At 38.5% G+C, this 18,763-nt stretch overlaps 1 long non-coding RNA gene across 1 annotated transcript; it reads right to left on the minus strand.

Moving 5' to 3' along the window:
• Nucleotides 1–17,009: 17,009 nt before the first annotated feature.
• Nucleotides 17,010–18,048, minus strand: LOC137280356 (uncharacterized). The gene is made up of 3 exons (XR_010956701.1): nucleotides 17,975–18,048; nucleotides 17,671–17,791; nucleotides 17,010–17,254 (listed from the first exon to the last, which is right to left on the minus strand). It is a non-coding gene; the product is annotated as an uncharacterized lncRNA (long non-coding RNA).
• Nucleotides 18,049–18,763: the final 715 nt, after the last annotated feature.

An 18,763-nucleotide genomic window follows, 5' to 3' on the forward strand; every position in this document is an offset into this window, starting at 1 on the left:
TGTTTCATGTACTACTAATCTGCATCAGCAACCCATGCTTGCCAAACAAAGGCGACTATGCTTGTCGTAAGAGGCGACTAAAGGGTCGGGTGGTCAGGGTCGCTGTCATGCTTTACATATGTCATCAGTTTCCAATTACGCAAATCAATGTTCATGCTGTTGATCATTGGATTGTCTGATCCAGACTCGATTATTTACAGACCGCCTCCATATAGTTGGAATAGTGCTAAGTGTGGCGTAACATTCAACTCACTCGCTCACTCACTAATCTGCATGCTTGCAGTACGAATTACTTTACACGTTTAGTTTACATTATGCTATTTATATATCTCTCCATCCACAACATTTCCCAAACTGATCTTATGCTCTCTACCCAGCTACCGAAACCGTGTATTATCATAGGAGATTAAATGGGCACACTCCACTCTGGAGTGGTTCAAGTACAAACGCCAGGGGTAAACTATGGGAGAACTTTCGTTCAGATGATCAATTAAGTATTTTGTAATGATGGTTTCAACCCTTATTTGCACCCTGGTACAGGAACATATTATGATCTGTGTACACAAGAATTGGCGTCACCGGTGTGCTCAGATACACTTCGAAATGCTGAAGAGCTAGTATCAGTGCCAGTGTCTTCTTCTGTATTATAGAGTAGTGTCCTTGATGACTGTCAAATTTCTTGCTGAAGTAGCAGATAGGATGATCTATCCCTAAAGTGTCATCTTGTTGTAACACCGCTCCTGCTCCTATGTCACAAGCATCAACATAGAGCTTGAAGGGTTTACTGAAGTCAGGCACAACTAGCACAACTAGCACAGTTGCTTTAGTCAAAATCGCTTTGATCTTCTCAAATGCCTGTTGTTGATCTTCTTGCCAGATGAATTTGCAGTCTTTCTTCAGCAGATTGGTCAGTAGTGCTGCTACTTGAGAAAGTTTCTGGTAAAAATGGCAAAAACGGCGATTATATCCCGCCATCCCCAAGAATCTCAGCAATTCCTTCCTGTTTGTAGGTCCAGGAAACATGATTGTATTTTGGCCTGTACTGGTTTGACTCCATCGTGTCCCACAACATGACCCAGATACGTTACTGTGGCTTTCACAAATTCACTCTTGGTCAAGTTGATAGTGAGTTTGGCTGTGTTAGTGAGTCAAACATCATCCGAACCTTCTGGGGTAACCAATGCTGATACTTGTTTTGCCCTATCTGTTAACGGGATCTGCCAGTATCCCTTCAATAAATTAAATTTACTCACATACCTAGCTATTCCTAGGTATTACACAGTCGTACACCACCTCCAGCTTTAGGTACAAGGATACATGGTGAACTCCAAGCACTATTGCTGGGTTCAGTGATGTTATTGTCCAGCATGTACTGTATCTCTGTTCTAAGCTGAGCTAATTTGATTGGATTTATGTGATAGGCATGCTGCTTGACAAGCACTGCCTCCCCTACATCTATGTCATGATATATACAGTCTGTCCTAGAGGGTACATCTGGAAATAAATGGGAGCACTCATGAATTAATGCCTCCAGTTCTATCTTCTGTTCACCATTCAAATGTGATAACTTAGCATCTAGATTGTTTAAGACACCTGAGTTACTAAGCTTCAGATCAGGTTCTGTGCTGTTGGTACCAGAGTCCCCAAAACTCAGTCATTATTCACAGCATTCTTTTCAAATGTAATCCATGGGTCAATTTTACAACATGTATGCATGACAACCAATTATGTTATACTAAGAATCAAAGGGGTCTGTTTTGGGTAACGCTACATTTTGGGCACAGCTTCATTTTAACTAGTAAGTGTTACAAGTCAGCATTTACAACCAATTTTAGCAAATATACAGTTAACATCTCAATCATCATATGTTACAATAACCAATCATGTTCCACTAAAAATCACAGGTCTGGACCTCAAAGGGTCCCATTTCGGGTGAACTTTCATTGTCAGCGCAGGTTCACATTAACGCCATGCATGTGTTAAAGTCAGTATTCAAAAGACTCTTCATTCACACAGTCATCAATCTCAGTTTCTAATTCACTGTCAAGAGTGTATAAACCTAAAGTAGATCAAAATATATAAAATATGAATTTTAAAATATTGGGAACAAAGGCAACTAGACCGACTTGAAAAGGTGAATGGTCAGTGTCTTAAGAAAAGATTTACATGATGTTCATTAAAGCTTGTTTCAACAGTGTTGTAAGATAGATTACCAAACTTAAGACAAAAAATTACAATATTTGGATTTGATGTGAACCAGTTTAGTTAAACTTTGTAGACTTGATAACTTTGAAAAAAAAGAAAGAAAAGTTACATGGATTTGACCCTGCATGTCTGAAAACAAAAAAAATCCAACTGTCCACTATTGCAACCACTTGGCTACATGTTCCTTTGACTCTCAATGTGAATTTAAGCTTTTATATTACACTTTACAACTATTTATGACTTGACGTCTGCTTGTGTTCATCATCTGCTAAACCTTGATACACTGTTCTTATTCTAGCTAAAAAATCATTTGCATACAGTTAAGTGTAGTCATTTTGGTTAAATGAAATCTAATATGTCATTGGAAACATTAAGGTACATAAGTTCATTGAAAATTCACATGTTTATACATGGCAATCCTGTTGAATGACAGTGTTATTTTGACAGCGACGGTGACTCAAAGGTGTTTGATAAACAGATGATAGAAAAACTATGATCAAATTCTGACATAATAACAAAGATTCTCATGTTTACAGTGCTGCTTGATCGTATTCTGAAAATCTTCAGACATCTTCTTACTTTTCTAGCAGAGACCAACAACCAAAAGCCAATGATTACCTCTCATAAATCAGCCTTGCGAGTGCCTTATGATATTGAACATTTTAATAAAGATGTTTGATATGTGTATTTTAGAGCACAAAACTATCCAAAACATAATGTATCATGACACAGATGTGTAAATGTGATGGATTGTTTTTAAAGATGTTATTTTATGTCAATGTTTATTTTTTGAGATGTTGTATGAGACAATTTCAAAAAGCGAAAAAATGCACTTTTTTAAAGATTTTGATGTGAGCAAAAGCGTGACCCGCCACAATTTTTAGGTGTGCATTCTAATTTACTCTCTTCATATGTGGTGAAAAAATTGGGATGGGTCACGCTTTTGCTCACACTTTTCTATCACTCTGAAAATCAGAAAATGTAGGTTTCTAGAATATATTGTAAAATATGAGGTCTTCAAAGAGGAAAACCAACAACACTAAAAACATAAAAATGCAATTGGAGGCAACTTCAACAGTTACTACAGTCCTTTTTAGTAAAAAAATTAACGTGTTGTAAAATTTTGATAATCATGACATGCTGTGGGCCAATAAGGGCCTCTATCATACCTTGTCCTTTGGCCACATCTAGAATATTTTCATCCACCAGGTATTGTATGACAAGATTTTGAATATGGGATTTCCGAGACAATGGGCCAGTGTCAACCTGATAATATGATTACACGATGCCATTTGAAAAAGTGGTCAAAGCAACATATGTCATATTTGGGATTTCACTTTCTTAATAAATTACAAATTCTAGTACTTTTTTGGTTGAGTCCCATCCGGGATTCGAACCAACACCCTCAGAGTCAGGCACCTAATCGCCAACACACAAAGCCATCGCTCAGCCACCGCGACTTCTACAAAATGAAAGTCGGACAGCTGGTAGTCTAGACTTCGTACTTTGTGCACCCCTCTGATAAGTATTAGAATATAGTATTATATATAATTTCTATTAAAAGTGGATGTTTACAGGATGCGCCACTGCGCCACAGTCCTTGGATCCATCTGTAAAGAATGATTTGTAAGTGCTATACTTACATTTATATTGATTATATTCCTGTGTATACTGTAATTCAGTAGTTTCTGATTTTTAAAATGTGATCAAAGGTCACGTCGGGGCCTAACCAACTGCCAATGGGGAGAAGAAAGAGGTCGGGAAGGAGATATATCGCCAGCTCAATGAAAGCAGCAGAAATGAAAGGTTTAATTCTGAGCCCAAGAGACAGAACAAGAGAAGGTTTCTTATTGTAGAAATCCTCATACAGGGGATGAAAGACACAGTTATATGCAGGGTTCGATTGACTAGAATATGATTTAGTGATATACTGCAAAGATAATTTTATACGGCGTTGGTTAAGAGGAGGCTCATCATTTTCTACGTAAATACTGTTAATAGGAGAAGTTCTAGATGACCCAATACAAAGTCCTTTACCTTGATCATGGACAGAACCTAATAGTTTTAGGCTGCTTGTGCAGGTTCCGCAATATACAATGGAGCTATAATCTATATGTGATCTATATAAGTGAAGGAGGGTAGTTTGATCCCCTCCCCATTTTGTATTAGAAACAACCATTTTTATTAATCAAGTGCCTTCAGGCATTTTGCTTGAAGAGATTTAATATGCGGCAAAAAGGTCAGATGTGAATCGAAAAGTCCCAAGAACTTAGCCTCCTTGACAGCTGTGTTTGAGGTGCCACTTTGGTTTTTGATTTTGAAAGTTTAAAGCCGTTTATCTAATTTGTTGAAACATAACTGTAGTTGCCGTTCAATAGTATGCATATTTTTTCCACGATAAAAAAAGTTAAAATCATCCACAAATATTGATCCGTCGACCGAATCAGTTACAACCTTTGATAAACTGTTAATCTTGATACTATACAGAGCGACAGACAAAATACTTCCTTGTGGAACATCCTGATGCTGATTGTAATAATCAGACAGGGTAGATCCCACACGGACTTGAAATTGTCTGTCATTTGAAAAGTTGGCTATAAATTGAGGCAAACGGCCTCGCAATCTGAGGCCATGTACATCTTTTGAAATGCCATATTTCCAAGTAGTGTCTTATGCTCTTTCAAGATAAAAAAAAAAGATACACACAGGGTATTGTTTATTAATTAAAGAATTTTTAACAAATGATTCAAAACGCACTCGGTGATCAACAGTACTTCTGTTTTTACGGAAACCACATTGTACATCTGTTATGAGGTTATTTGTTTCCAAGTACCAACCAATTCCATTATTTATCATGCGTTCCATGGTTATGCAAATACAGCTAGTAAGAGAGATCGGTCGATAATTGGAAGGATCTGTATGATCACGTCCAGGTTTAGGAATAGGGACAATGATAGCATCACGTCACGAAGTATGAAATATTCCAGATGTCCAAATGTCATCATAAATATGTAAACGAATCTCTAGACATGATTCTGGTAAATGCTTCAGGAGTTGATGATGTATATTATCGGATCCTGTAGCAGTATCGTGAGCCTGGTCAAGAGCAGTATAGAGATCATGAATAGAAAATATCTCATTTTAATCTTCCCCATTATCTGATCCAGAACCAGCAAGTGTAGTGTACAACATTGAATGTGACTGTGGTGACACCTATGTCGGTGAGACGTCCAGACCCCTCATCCTGACTCCAAACCTCAGTTAGAAAACAGGACTCCAAATCACCAATTTCCGACCACATCAAAATCCTAGAAAAGACCCAATCAGACTACAAAATCCGGAAGCTACTCGAGGCACTCCACATCATGAAGATTGAACCAGTAATCCACAGAGATGAGGGCTCCCAAATTCCACTCGCACATCATCACTTGTTAAAATAATTCTTTGCTTCTATCTACTTTGTTATAACAACAATCTACTGGCTTCCTGTCTCCTATACTATGCTCCTTAAAATAAAAGCATTAATTTCCCTTAATGAAGTCTCCTGTAAACATGTAGCTGATGGTGTAAAATCCTGCACTAATAGCTGTAAATCATTAAAATTGACCCTTACTATTTAGGTTGTATTTTAGTCATTTAATGGGCAGTAACTGGTAACAGCGCTCACCCTTTCTTCTTGGGCGAGTGACCACTGGCATTGTCATTAATTTTCACATGGTGGGATACCTCTGTGTCCGTATCCTCGAGAAACCCATACTTGTTTTACTGCTGCACGGGGTTTTTGAGAGCCTTTGACACTCGATCAGTTTGATTTTTCTTTTAAGAAGTTTCATTATTTTATGTTTTTAGACAACTTTCGCAGAGGTTTCAGATGTTGAGGTAGATACTAATCTGGATTGTTTAACCGAAACTGTGCTTTCTGGATTTGAAACTGGTTTTGGTGCTTCACCATTTGTCCATGTGAGATCCGTTTGACAGTGTACAGATGTCGTGCTGACAGTTCGTACGGTTTTAGTGACTGACGCATACGATTTCCATGCTGTGTTGGCAGAAGTAACTGATTTTCCCGTTTCATGGCATCCAAGTAACTGATTTTCTGCTCACATTTAATTTTTTTGTACAGGGGATTGATAGTGGAATTCACTACAATCACTCGAAGAGGACCTACGGTTCATTTCACAGTTAGAGCATTTTAGAGGACGAGTACACGTATATACATCATGATCAATTTCACCACATCTGAAACAAGTGATTCTGCCTTTACATGAATTCTGACCATGTCCGAATTTCTGACACTTAAACCAACGAGAAGGTCGTGAGATCTAGAGTTCTACAGGATAAGCGGCCAGCTTTGATAGAAGTGGGTAGAACCGTTCTATCAAAAGTCAAGAGATATGTATTGGGTGGATACACACGACCATTTTTGCGGTATGTAAATCGTGTGGCTTCAATCACACCTCCTGACACAATTGGATTCATCAGCAAGACTGCGATCACGGTCTCTTATGATACCTCTACTGAAGTTAAGTGTCTTGTGTGCCGAACCGGTTACGGAGATATCTGCTAATTTTGTTGATGTCATCAAATTTATAGCCTGTGCTTTTCCAGCACATTCTATAAGAAGAGCTCCATAACGCACTTTTTAACATTCTTTTAACTCACCAGCTTTCCTTTTAAGTCCCTTTTCTAAAAGAAATGGTGAATAGGAAGCTAAAGAACGTTCGCCTTCAGCTTCCATGACGAGGTATGGAGGCCAAGTATCTCTTTCAGAATATAGAAGTTTCGTGACAATTTCATCTAATTCATTCTGATTCTGAAAGTTGCTGTTTTGTTTTTCTGTTTTTTGTTTCCCCATATTGAAATGTAATGTGGTTCAGCAAACCTCCAGCAGATCTAGATCAACCAAATTGAGCCACTGTTTCCGGTGTATACACTCTTGGTAAGTATCTCATATACTATTTGAAACTTTGTGAACAGAGATCATTCCACAAGTAAAGTAAAGAGTCGTGCATTATAAAAAGTCAAACACAGGGCATGACGGGACCAGCCAATTGATTGAATCGGGCCCATTCAACCATCCGTCTAGGTGAAGTAAGGGTGTGTTGAGCAAAGGAACGCTGTTCCAAGATCCAAGTGCCCTCAACCCCCAGACTCCCGTCCTCCACCAACACAGGGCCGCAACCCACGGCAAACAGGTTAGTGGACCAAATATGCCCCGGGTCCACAACGGCGAGCACCTGGCGTTACCCAGCACCCACCACGAGGAGGTGGCTCGCCCCGGGTGCCTGTGACATCTGTAAACAACGTCACTAGTTATCTGGAATATCTGCCGTTGTTGTCTTCTTCGTATTTTCACTTGCTGACTTTGTGAACACAACAGAATGATCTATTTCCTTTAACAGCAGAATTTATTCCGTTAAGCGTGGATTCAGGGAATAGAATGCATGGACCGTTGAAAACATGTATCCAGCCTCATGTGAGAATGTCGAGTTTTGTTTGGTTCACGCGACTCTGACGAAATACCATGTAAACCTTGCACGAGCAGGGAGTACACAAGTCATATTATCCCGTCACGCCTCGGTGACCATGCGAAGTGAAAAAACATGCCAAGCCTTTGTATAACGTGCGCTGTATTGAGGTCAATCGATCAGCTGGTGTCAACATGACAGCAAGGACACATTTTGCCACCAAAAAATATTCGATACGTATTGTTTTCTTTTGATTTAATTAAAAAACATTCGGCTAGATAAATGCGTTATCACACTGTGTCTTGGGAAATACGGGATTTTATCAATGCAACCTTACGAGGGACTGATGAAACCCCGTTTTTCCCTCGACACGATGGTGATAACTTATAATGACAATACCACGGGAATCACAAGCTAGTGATAAGCTAGTTTGAATACTAATATGTTGAATTGTATCCATGGAATGTATTTTCAGGCAAGTGGAACCAAAGTCTTGATAAATAGTACCTTGAATGAAGATATGCATTACAGTTCTATATCTCCATTTTCCATTTGTTCATAATATCTGTATTAAAGCTAAACCTCTTCGACAATACAGTGGTTACGTTTGTTATCAAATCATTTATTATATCCATTTCCTGTTTAGAATAGAAGAAACGTATGGGTATCCCCGAGGGACGTCTATGAAACCTCCCTTCCGAGTTCCGTAAAGCACAGAGTGGTCTTCCTTCAACGCCCGCCGTCCTCAGAAAGGATGCTATCCTAGTGAGTTCCTGCTTTAAGTTGGCTTTCAGATTGTCGTAGAAAACTGGAAGTATATCTTGGTGATGAACCCAGTGACTGTGAACGTTTCTGTATTTCCTGATGAATCTTGGGAGAGTACTATTCCACTCTGAAAATGAATCGTATATCAATGTCAAGCACGCTCAGTCAGTTTGCGTCAAATGTAGGTTTGAAGCACTAGAATAAGGTATTCAGTGGCCTCGAGCTGAAACAGATGATACGTGTCTCTCGACTAGGCAGGTGATCTAGCTCTGTGACCTGACCTGACTCTTGCAGCTTAAAGCATGGAGATATAACGCTCCACCTTCGTTAGTTATTTGAGAGTAATGACCCAGTCTTGTTTATTCATGGATCATCATATAAGTTCACTCAAATTAATACCTAGATTTATTTTTCACCTTTGATAACACATTAGGGGGCATAAAACACTCACCTTTACGAATGAGTGAGTGAGTGAGTTAATATTTAACGTCACATCGGCAATATTGCAGCCATATCGTGACGAGAACATTCCTGGAAAAAGGAAATTTATGCATATGGTGAAAATCTGTCAACGAAGGACAGTAAAACAGCTAGAGTATCACAATAAGAATTAAAACTAGCATGAAAAGTTAAAACCAATATCACCATTCGGACAGTACAATGTAAAAACAGGCTATAGATCACCAACAACTGAAGGTAGGTCACAATACTAGAGGTCATGGGGACTTACAGTGCTTCTGCTACCTGCATGGTCCCTAGCTGGATTTACACCATCCCTTCAGCTGCTGCTGATTGTATGCAAGATTAGCCACAAATTAAAATGACAGAAATACTACGACTAAAAAGATGGAGGACTAAATTTGACTTCAAATGTTTTGGGACTTACGTACCCTCTCAGGAGGACAATAATTTTACGGTACTTCAACCCCCCTCGAGGATACAGCCACTAACAATCTCAGTTACTAATTTATCTTCCAATCATAAAATACTTATTTATTTACATGTCAGTCAATAAATTCAATTCTTTTAAAAATGCAATAATTAAATGAGAAGTTATGTCACTAAAAAGGTCCTTCATAGTTCCTGATTTAAAATAAGTGTCCCTTGACCGTGATTATTTCATCACAAGGGATGCAAAACGGAGGATCCTCACCCTTCAAAAGATATTCATGCGTATACCTGGTGTGGCCAATACGACATCGTCGTATAATGACCTCTTCAAATCTGGACCGACATCCCAAGTAGGTGTAACCAACATACGGTTTTATCTCATGTAATTTATTGATACCTAATTGGGTGTCCCACTTCTTCTGCATCAGATCACGGATGTAAGATCTAATGGTAGCTTTATAATCAGTATAGGGAATATGAAGTGGGGTCACAAATTTGTTTAGCGCTGCCTTAGCAGCAAGGTCTGCCAAAGTGTTACCAGAGATACCAGCATGGCTGGGTAACCAGCAGAAGACAATGTCGTATTGGCCAGTCGCAAGATAGTTATAAAGTTCAATAATTTCTATTAAAAGTGGATGTTTACATGCTAGGTTTTTAATAGCCTGAAGGCATGAAAGAGATTCAGAAAAGATTATGTATTGGTTATGCTTAGGATGTCTTTGAATATATTTAGGAGCTGTTAAGATGGCGTTAGCTTCTGCTGTAAAAATAGAACACTTATCTGGTAATCTAGAAGATATTGTTCTGGATCCAATGACAGTGGCACAAGCCACTGCGCCACCGTCCTTGGACCCATCTGTAAATAAGGATTTATAATTGCTATATTTATGTTTACATTGATTATATTCTTGTTTATATTGTAATTCATTTGTTTCTGATTTTTTAAATGTAGTTAATGTTAGGTCGATTTGCGGCCTAACCAGCTGCCAAGGAGGAGAAGAAAGAAGACGGGAAGGAGCTATGGTTTCCAGCTCAATGCCGGCCGAAGAAAGAAAACTTGGCCTCCTTAACATCTTTAATAGGTGTGCCCTTTAGATACAGTTTAGGGTCCTTATGTGGTTTGTATTTACGGTAGAAATGTATACAGTTAGTTTTAGACTTAGAAAATTTAAAGCCGTTTTCCAAACACCATTTATTTATCTTGTTCAGGCACAACTGCATTTGCCGTTCAATAGTATGCATGTTTTTACCTCGACATGAAATGTCGATGATGTGAAATCATCCACAAAAAGTGATCCATCAATTGAATCGTTTAAACCTTTGATAAACTGTTTATCGTGATGCTAAAAAGTGTGACAGACAAAATACTGCCTTGTGGTACACACTGATCCTGACGAACTTGAAATTGTCTATCATTTAAAAAATTGGCTATAAATTGAGGCAATCGGCCTCGCAATCCGAAGTCATGTAAATCTTTTAAAATCCCATGTTTCCAAGTGGTGTCATATGCTTTTTCTAGATAAAAAAAGATCGACACTGCGTGCTGTTTATTAATTATGGCATTCTTAACAAAAGATTCTAAAGGCTCTAAATGATCGACTGTACTTCTGTTTTTGCGGAAACCACACTGTATATCTGTTATTAGGTTATTTGTTTCCAAGTACCAGAAACGTCGAGTATTTATCATGCGTTCCATGGTCTTGCAAACACAGCTAGTAAGTGAAATTGGCCTATAATAGGAAGGATCAGTCGGATCACGTCCAGGTTTAGGAAGTGGAACAACGATAGCATCACGCCACGACGAAGGAAATTGTCCAGATGTCCAAATATTATCAAAAATATGTAACAGCGTCTCTAAGCATGTATCTGGCAAGTGCTTCAGGAGTTGATAATGTGTGTTATCAGCTCCTGAAGCAGTATCATGAGTCTGATCAAGAGCAGTATGAAGCTCATGTAGCGAAAAAGTTTCATTATAGTCTTCCCCATTATCTGAATTAAAGTTAATAGTTTTCTTTTCTTGCTGTTTTTGATATGTTTGGAACTTAGGTTCATAATTTGACGACGAAGAGTGTTTTGCCAAAGTTTCACCAAGTTTATTAGCAATATCGGTTTCATTAGTTAATAACTGGTTTCCATCTTTAAGGTGGTGAATACTAGATTTGGAACCCTTACCTTTGATTTTTTGGATCATATTCCAAACTTTAGATATTGGTGTACGTGAATTAATGTTTGATACATATCGTTGCCAAGATTGGCGTTTGCTTTGTTTAAAAGTACGCCGTGCTTTAGCATTTACAATCTTAAATTTCTTCAAATTATGCACCATGGGGTGTCGACGGAAATAGTGTTCTGCCTTTTTCCGTTCCTTTCTAGCCTGTTTACATTGACCATTAAACCATGGTTTGTGAATATGTGGAACTGCAGAGGACTTTGGTATACACTCATGAGCAAAAACATTCATTTCATCACAAAAACGTTGAATAGCATCAGGAACATTATTAAAAAGTTCCGGTGTAAGCCTGTCAACGCACAGAGTTTCATATAAACGCCAGTTAGCCTTTTTGAAGTTCCATCTTGATGATGGAGGAATATCAGATGGATTCACAGGTTTTAGTAATGTTGGGAAATGGTCACTCCCACAGAGGTCATCATGAACTGACCATTCAAATTCATTTAGAAGGCTTGAATCACAAACCGATAAATCAAGGGCTGAATATGTTCCTGTGCCAGGATGTAGATATGTGTTCGACCCATCATTGAAAATACATAAATCATTTTCGGAACAGAACTCCTCTAGTATTTTACCTTTAGCATTTGTAGTTGTACAACCCCAGAGTGGGTTGTGGCCATTTACGTCTCCCATAATAACACAGGGTTTCGGGAGTTGGTTATACAAATTTTGAAGTTCGGTCTTCTGAAGTGTTGAAGACAGTGAGATATATAAAGAGCATAGTGTGAGTGCAACGTGTAAAGTAAGTCTCACGTCAACAGCCTGGAGACCAGTATTAAGAATAATAGGGCTCTGAATAATGTTCTGGTTTATAAAGATAGAAGCTCCTCCAGTGGCCCTCTCGCCCGGGGTTGAAAAAGAATGGTAAGCATTGAAATGACGGAGGTCAAAAGTATCCGTCTGCTTTAAATATGTCTCCTGCAGACAGACTGCTGATGGAATAAAGTCCTGGATCAATAGCTGTAAATCATTGAAATTATTTTTTAACCCTCTGCAGTTCCACTGGATAATATTATAAGAAGAAACTATCGTTTGGGAGGATTTATTGGGGATCTACCCGGCACCTTTTTGGAGGGCGACAGGCTATGTGCCCTAGAATGGACGTTTTCACATACGTCCATGTCCTCCAGAGATCCATATCTGTTGTGTAGCTGTATTTTATTTTCCGACCCTTTCGGGGCTCTTACACTTTGTTTTTTTTGAGGCCTCATGCTTCAGTTTACTTTTGCTTGATACAGCTGACGATTTAGATTGTGAAAGTGACTGAGAGGATCGCTTAAGATCAGATGAAGACTCTGACTGCTTTTGTGAATGACTAGGGAATGACTCCGTAGTTTGAGACGATGTGGTAGGATATAACATCTGGGGAGAATCACATTTGACCCAAGTCAAATTTGTTTGACAGCTTGTGGATAAAGTAGATAGTTTATGGCTGGATTCCGTTGATGTTTTGATTACAGAAGCATAACTGTCTGGAAGCTCAGATCTCTTGACAAGTTTTTTGGCATCCGGAAACTGATGTTTTGTGTAAATTTAATCTTGTTAATTTCCATGTGCTCTTTCCAAATCGGGCATTCTTTTGAAAAAGATGAATGGTTTCCTGAACAGTTGGTGCACTTTTTAAAGGTACTTGTACAATCTTCTGTTGTGTGTGACTTCTCACCACAGTGAGCACACACAACGGACAATGTACAAGTATTTGCGCCATGGCAGTACTTCTGGCATTTAAAACATCTGAGTGGATTGGGAATGTACACGTCAACCTTGATGTTGCAGTAACCAGCCTTCAATGATTTTGGAGCTGTCGGAGACAAAAATGAGAAGAGATACGTATTGGTGGGAACAGTTTCATTGTTTTTACGGGTCGAAAAGCGTTTGACATAGAGCACACCTTGATCTTTCATCTCGTATGCAATGTCAATTTCTGACATTTCAGCAAATAGTCGATCGCAGTCCCTGATGATGCCTTTGCTTGTATTTAAGGTCTTATGAGCAGAGACCGTAACTGGAACGCCAACGAATGATTCGGTACTCATAAGGTTGGCTGATTGCTGTCTTTTAGAGCACTCAACTAGCAGCGCACCTGAACGTAACTTTCGTATGTTTTTTACTTCTCCAGCAATACCCTGAATACCCTTAGATATTGCAAAAGGATTCAGCTTGAAAGGTGTCTTGTCAATAGTTTAATCACTAGAAAACGTGGCCAGAAATCAATTGATTTGGACGGTCGGATGTCATCATCAATGGGATCAGTTTCAAGAGGACGTTTGGTTTTCTTAGTTGGGGTTTCATAAACCATGTTTAAAGTTTATATTTTCATCACCCGAGCTCCCCACCCACCACGGAGTATCACAAGGACAATGCTAAAAACAAGTGGATCTCCAACTTGCAGCACCAAGGATACTCGGATGATATACTCCAGCAGAAGAGTTATAAATAACACATCCACCAGATTGGCCCATGAGCCACCGCCTTCTGGGTATAAGACTCTAGGCAAAGTTCAAAACATGATAATGAAGATCTTTAACACTTTATATAAACAAATGTGCCAAGTCCAAAAGTAACTCTTTTCCAAATTAAAACCGTGTGATGACATAAGTCCATACACAGGGCTTGGTGTGACCAGCCGATTGATAGAATCGGGCCGATTCTACCACCCGTCTAGGTGAAGTCAGGGCCAAAGTGGTGTGTTGAGCAACAGGAACACTGGTCCTGCTCCCATTGCCCTCAACCACCAGGATCCCCTCCTCCACCGACACAGGGACGCAACCCACGGCAAACGGGTTGGTGGACCAAATATACCCCCGGGTCCACTACGGGGGTGTCGGCGAGCTCAGGACCCACCACGAGGAGGTGACTCGCCACGGGTGCCCACATTTACCAAAGTCTGGTTAGTTATGGTACTTCCACCTTCAATAATTACTGGAAAGGTGTAACATTTCACTTCACTCGCCATTTCCTGCTACATATGATACAACACACATGCTTCAAAATTTAGCAACGCGAGATTGAAATTGGAACTAATGTGATAATTTGGATTTAGAACACACAATAATTTGAATATGGAACATACATGATAAACTGAATTTGGCACATACGCGGTAATTTGCATTTGGAACTAGATGCGATAATTTGAATTTGAAACATTTGAATAAATAATTTGATTTTGATACTGAAACTGTAACGTATGTCATATTTGGCATGTTTGTGGTTGAGTCCCATCCAGGATTCGAACCCGCACCCTCAGAGTGAGGCACCTAATCGCCAGCACGTAAAGTTAGCCGCCTTACCCGCTCTGCCACTGCGACTTCCACAAAAACGAAGTCGGACAACTGGTAGTCCAGAATGGTGATAAGGTGCCTAGGTACCTCACTCTGACAGTCCAGACTACAAGTTGTCCGACTTCATTTTTGTGGAAGTCGGACAAATGGTAGTCAAGACTACTTTATAATTGTGTAATCATACTGAAAGTACTCCATAATGTGTAGCATAAGGTTCCAAATGTTACGTTTGGCATGTGGGGCGATATATCTTCTCTTGCCAACTTGATCTAGTTAAACATACATGAGTACAAACTGACATTGTAAGTTACCGTGTGTTTGATATGGAGATTTATCCTGTGTCCAGTTTAAATATCAAACGAGAAGGAAGTTCGAAACGAAACGAGAAATACGTTTGAGTTTTATATTTAACTCGGATACAGGATAAATCAACATATCAGACGCGTGGAAGCAAATTTATCTCGATGCCGAATGTGTTGGCAGAACGTTTTGGTGAATGTTTATGTTTGGATTCACACCACTGCAGCCAGCAGGAAAAGTTTGGTATAGGACCGTGAAACGGATCTAGGCTGAAATAAAAGGGCACACAAAAAAATATGCACAACGGTAGCTGAAACGACGATTTCTTCTATTCGTTTGAATGGTCACGTCACTTCGTGCAGACATTCTGTCATGTATTTTCAATGTTATGGGATAGATGGCCCTGGATTCCAAAAGACAACAATACGCCCACCATTCTTCCGCCATGATCTTATTACATCATCATGCTGCTTGATGGCGTCACCTGACTACGTCATCATTTTTGGGATATACTTTTTACCTTACAAATATCACACTCATTCTCCCTATCAGACGCTACTATTATATGACATTGGGAAAGTTCATTTTTCATTAAAACAATTAAAAGTTGTAACCTCAATAGCTGAACTAAAATAATAAAGCACATATGCAGTCTCAGTATTTCTTTGATCGGCTTCAAAGGTAACACACCTGTGGAACAACAGTGCTTAGCAAATGGCGTTCATGAAATATTTGAGATTAACGGTCCAGTTTTTTATTTGGTTCTCTACAAGTAGCACTTTGGCTTTTCAGCCTGTCGTATTTTCCTTGCTACACTTAGTTGGGCGGAAGTATCTGGACATGTCGGTGATGGTGTCTCTCTCCCCGACATTAACACAGCAAAAATAACCTGGTTTCCGCAGTGCGGAAACCTGATGGAAAGTGGACTGAAACTTAAGTTTCCACCAAGAATCCAGTGAGTTTCCGTTCTTTTACACTGAGTTTCCGCAATGACGGAAACTGTCAATTACCCACTTTCTAAGGGTTTCCGCACGGTATCCGTTACCCATGCTCCAAGAAGTTTCCGTTGAGTTTCAGTTAAGTTAGAGATCCATCAGGTTTCCGCAGGGTTTCAGTCACCAAGACTCCATCAGGTTTCCGCAGAGTTTCAGTTACCAAGACTCCATCAGGTTTCCGCAGAGTTTCTGTTGCCAGAAAACTTTCCACAGCATTTCATTTACTCGGGTTCACAGGAGTCATTCAATGTGTGTCATTGCATATAACATTCTTGTTACTCCTGGTTGGCAAAGACAATATAAGGAGTTTGTGTACAATCATCACGTATACATAAAGAAAAACAAAAGATACAATAAGATTCACTGTTTTATTTTCAGACAAATATGGATCAAACATTTATCTAATAAATAATAAAAAGATATAGCACTAGATAACAGATCAATATTTGTCACTTATGACAAAAATATTTCTAAAAACATGCTATAACAGTTGCATCCCTTGACTCCTCCTGCACCTCCTCACGCTGACACAGAAAAACACACCCCAGTCAGTCAATGCTAAACATATAATAACACACACCATGCAATACAATACAACAATGAAATAAAATGCAATAAAGAACTTAGGTTACATTGAAAGTACAAAAAATGTATTTAAAGTAAATAAAGGTCTCTTGGAAAATAGATAAAAATTAAGATTGAATAAAATTGTATTAATTGAAATACAATCAGAATATCAAAACTATTAAAGTTTTACATTGAGAATAATTCAAATTTAATTGATCACAGATAAAATTACGTTCATGTGATCGATTAGCTATTTACTAGCCCACTTGGGCATCCTTGAGCGGATATCTCTGTCATTGTGGTTGGATGCCGCATCCTGGTCTTCATGTTGGCCTTAGCTTTGGTGGTGGCGTGGAAAATTGTGGCTGAGTCCAGTGCAGACATCTTGAGTTTAGATTCCCAGGTAAAGGGGTAAGAGAGCAATGAATTGGCATCTTCTTCATCACTCACAACTGGTGAAGTCATTTCCAAGGTAAGTATAGTTGAAACCCTTTCCTTTCGTCGATCTGGCCAGTCAATAGTTTTCAGGCTTTTCATGCGCAGTGCAAGTTTCTGAAAATTAAACAAAAATCAATCAACAGATAAACCATAATGCCAAGATGGATTGCAAATTATTAAAAAGGAAGTGTCGTGAAAAATTATTTACTTCATTAATCACCCCAACACAAGTTAAGCAGTTCATCACATTTAATGACATATCCTATTTTCTTATGGACACACAATCTGTTGCTCTGAAGTGACATGAAGTCACTGAAGTGTAATAACATGTTTATATATCACCATTAACTGACTTGATTCTTATGTTATGATTTATGAAATTATGATCTGAATCATGTGTTACATATCTTAAGAATGTAAAAAGCAACAATCCATAAACATTTTAAATGTATATTTCCGGAACTTAGAATCTGTCACACATTGTAATGAGAAGAATTGTTACATGTTATTATTCGAATAGATATACTTACGGATTTCATTCTTTTTGTTTTTTTTGGGTTTTTTTTGCTGCTGTTCTGTGTGACACGTTCTTTCCGGTTTCTTGTCTACTGAGATCATCACGCCTGTTCCGCCACACTCTACAAAGCGCTTCTGAAAATAAATGTTTAAAGTACTATACAGCATGTTTCACACATTTTAGTTCATCTGTTAGGCAAAGGTATTTATATATGCCATGCTGGCTTGGTTACTGAAGTTAACATCCATAAATCTGTCTTTACACTATTATTTAAATCATTAACTATTTATAATGACAGGCAGGTGAGTGAAAATTACCTTCACAAGATCCTATTGACCATCCTTGGTCGTGATATAGTCACTTGTTTCTTTGACTACTATATTCATAGAGTCCTCGTCATCGGCTTTACTGAAATAAAAACAAATGTCATTTTTCTTGCACTTCATTCAATCATGCATTCAACACAATGTCTATTAAAATTAACGATCGTCAGTGAAAATTATACAACCAAGTAAACTGCAGATTTATAACTTTGAATACATATATTGTTCTGAAAGTTTACCATTTTGTAGTTAAATGATTTAAAATAACTTCCAAAAAGGCTAACCATCCTTTGTGTTATTTCGTGCAAATTCTATGTACATCCTGTTTGCCAAAGTTATGCAACCGGTAAGTGAACAACTGACATAAAGATCATGATAAAAGAAGTTTAGTTATATCACATGACATAACCTTGCAGCAATTAAGCATTGTAAAATCAAGGGGTCAGTTTGATGGCAATTTCACACAGGTGTAATGTTAAACTGATTTAGTTTACCGGCTATTCAAATCCATTTGCAAATGATACTTTCATGTATTTTTCATTTTGAGAAAACGTACGTAGGGAAGTGAATTAATGAAATATTCAAAGTGAAATTACCTAGTAACATGAGCACATACCTTCGATAGACAAGGGTGATCCTCCAGGAGCAGTCGTGTCCAGATTTTTCTCACAACAGCCTAAAAGATTAAATCAAATACGTTAAATATAACAGGTATATATATATGATTATGCTCAACACGTATGTATTAAATTATTGAAAAATTACATGAAATTTTAAATGTAT

This window comes from Haliotis asinina, chromosome 1 (genome assembly GCF_037392515.1).
Source record: "Haliotis asinina isolate JCU_RB_2024 chromosome 1, JCU_Hal_asi_v2, whole genome shotgun sequence".
NCBI lineage: Eukaryota > Metazoa > Mollusca > Gastropoda > Lepetellida > Haliotidae > Haliotis > Haliotis asinina.